Source organism: Curcuma longa, unplaced genomic scaffold (genome assembly GCF_044706935.1).
Source record: "Curcuma longa cultivar G26 ecotype Majalengka, Jawa Barat unplaced genomic scaffold, ITB_CL_G26_1.1 contig_7261, whole genome shotgun sequence".
NCBI classification, from domain to species: Eukaryota; Viridiplantae; Streptophyta; class Magnoliopsida; order Zingiberales; family Zingiberaceae; genus Curcuma; species Curcuma longa.
Window position 1 is genome coordinate 1 of NW_027434906.1, and position 3001 is coordinate 3001.

The following is a 3001-nucleotide window of genomic DNA, read 5'->3' on the forward strand; positions in this document are numbered from 1 at the left end:
GGCTTTCCGAGAAATTTCGGCAGCATCTCCCCTGTAACAATTGACTTTTCTTGAATACATACACATATAAAGAATCCATAACAGGCTATGGATATATCATGACAGATAAAAGTAAATAAAATGACCACCACGGTCATTTACACACATCCACACCAAGTGACCCACACGATCACTAACAGCATATCCGTATAGGTAATTCGTAACGGAAACCAAAAATATATCGAATCAGCGGAAAATCCATACTCAAAGGAAAAACACCACAAGAAATCTAATAAGTCCAAATACACGGATACTGTAAAGTAAATAACCAAAACACCAGAGTTCAGGACTAACAGTGCAGCTCTCCAGACGGCATCAACCTGAAATAGCATACAGGTAAAACGGGGTGAGTTCCAAAAGAAACTCAGCGGGTATCTAGCAAATATGTGTATAAAAGCTATCAACAGTAATATCATGTTGTACAGTCTACTGAAAGGTAAATAGATATGAGAACTGTACAACAGTAGATCTGTACATACCAGAGTCTGATAATCAAGTAAGGTGAAAGGAAAACCCCAAACCAACACATAGGTATCCTGTACATGCATGTCATCTAAGTGCATCAAACAAGTGCAGCAACACAATCAAATGCAATCCGTGCAGTATGCACATGGTGCAATGCATGTCCTGGTCACCCCTGACGCCAGTCAAATCAGTCACCCCTCTAGTGGTGAGGTCGCGTGGGAACTAAAGCCCGTCTGAGTACTCATCCACAGTGGTGAAGTCGAGTGGGTAGGGCTGTGACCTCTGTGCACTCTGCCGTCACCGCTCCTACGTGACCGAGTGGACAGGATGTCCTCAAGGTGTATACCTATCCTGGTAACCCAAATCATAAGTGGGCGAGCAAGCTCTCATCTCCTGGTCACCATGACAGAGGAGGGATCCCTGTATGCTACCACGCTACGAAACCACTATCCTGGGTGGCCTAGCGGAGCTCCTGTCAGGGCAAGTATGCACCAACCTAAAGGTTCCACTAACCCATGAGTGAAGTGTGTGTGTAAATCATATACGAGTGACGGGCTCAAACTGTGCTACCACTATAATAGGAGCGACTCGACTAAAATAGGAGCAGGAGCAGATGATCACAAGACATGCAATTACACACACCCTTTGGTTGGTAGCCCGCATGTAACTGACGCTGGACTCAACAACAATGGAATCCCGCACGTCAGTATGCAATATATGCAAGCATGATGTATGACACTAGTCCATGCATCATATATCCAATTACATATCCATAAGTATGATCCATGCACCACCTCTCCATCTACAAGTCCATGTCATATGCTCCAATAACCATAATGAGGTAAAGTCTCATGTCTATCATAAACACCGATACGGAATAAGATAAACCGAGGTAAACATATGAACATGTATCAGGTGGTATCAAAAATCAATAAGTATCGGATAACTAAACATGGCAAAGGTATCAGATGATCTCAAGATAAATGACTGACTGATATCCATAATATGAATAAGTATCCAATACTATCAAATAGCACTAATAACTGGTATAGAAAGCAGATCAAGGTATCAAGTGAGATAAATACGAATAGGATCATGAATTACTGATAGCTTGCAATACACATATCAATAAGACCTATCTATAAAGGATAAGTCAAGGTACCCGCCTTCCGATTGGTTGCGCGTAATCGCAAAGGATCTGAATCTAATAACGTCCGCAACCAATCAACTCAAATCAAAATCCTGCAATAAGGATAACTAACATAATACTTACTATGGCAATTCTGTATCAAATTAACAGTAAATAAATCCCCTAATTTAATCCAATTAAATCTATCAAAATTCATCCCATACAATCGGTAATATCCTCAGAACCTATAATAAGGACTCACCTCAAATGAGCAATGCTCTGCCCTAGGTACACCTTCGGTTCAACTTCCTCTCCTCTTCCCTTACGGATACAAATGAAACTGATCTCTGATCTGATCCATCCCACAACAAACAGTGGAAATGAACAATCATCTAGTAATCCATAGAATCTATTCATATAAACTGAGAAATCCCAATCGAAATATAACGAGCCCAAAAATAGATCCGAGCTAAGTTCCAGAAAAGAGATCTCACCTTGCTGCCGCAGATCAAGGAGCCTCCACTCGATCCGATCACACTCCCAAGCTAAGGAAAGAATAAATCTCTAGCAACCTAAAGATTCCAAAACCCTATTACAAGGTTCAACTCCAAGCAACGAATGCAATCAAAGCATAACATAATCTTGCCTACCTTCTTCCCTTCGATTGCTGCCGCCGATTCTTCTTCTCCTTGCTTAAGATCGAAACCCACAGCAGCCTCCCCTTTAAGATCTAGACTCGGAAACCAAAGAACCATGGATCTACACTTAAGGAATCAAGCACCAACCGAAACCTAGTTTAAATCCTTACCGATTTCACTCCCTTCCGGATCTCGCCGTCGCCCGATTGCAGGTTCCTCCGGCGAGATTCCGCCTCAGCAACACCAGCTCCGGTCGCCGATGGTTTCCCTTTCCCGATTAGCCACCGACGCTTGAGCTTTCCTCACTCGGCTTCGGCAAAGGCGACGCGAACGGAGCTGCGTCGACGCGGTGAAGAGAACCGAAGTCGCGATCGGGAGAGGCGAAGAACCCACTGTAGCCTTCTTATAGGGTGGGTTTAGCTTAACGGATTTAGATCCAATAACCCATTACTTCATTAAACCCAACTCAAGCTTGAGTCCAACCCAACTAACCCTGGCTGAACCAAACCAACTGACTCAGCTGAATCCAAGTCTAACCCCCATTTAACCTGAACCGGTACTGTAGCAATCCGAGTTTGAATTTGGTTCGCTTGGTTCAGGGGTCAAAACGACCTCCGATTTGGTCCAAATAAGTTTCGTTTGGTTCGTCTTCACGAGACGAATCTTTTCGTATCTATAGTAAAATTTTTCGGTATCTTACAGGAGGTCCTGTACATTTTTGATGGATGTA

General features: G+C 43.1%; 1 long non-coding RNA gene across 1 annotated transcript; it reads right to left on the minus strand.

Moving 5' to 3' along the window:
- Positions 1–1634: 1634 nt before the first annotated feature.
- LOC141819492 (uncharacterized) lies at positions 1635–2632 on the minus strand. The gene is made up of 5 exons (XR_012601075.1): positions 2442–2632; positions 2284–2363; positions 2128–2205; positions 1896–1985; positions 1635–1746 (listed from the first exon to the last, which is right to left on the minus strand). It is a non-coding gene; the product is annotated as an uncharacterized LOC141819492 (long non-coding RNA).
- Between the last annotated feature and the right edge of the window lie 369 nt (positions 2633–3001).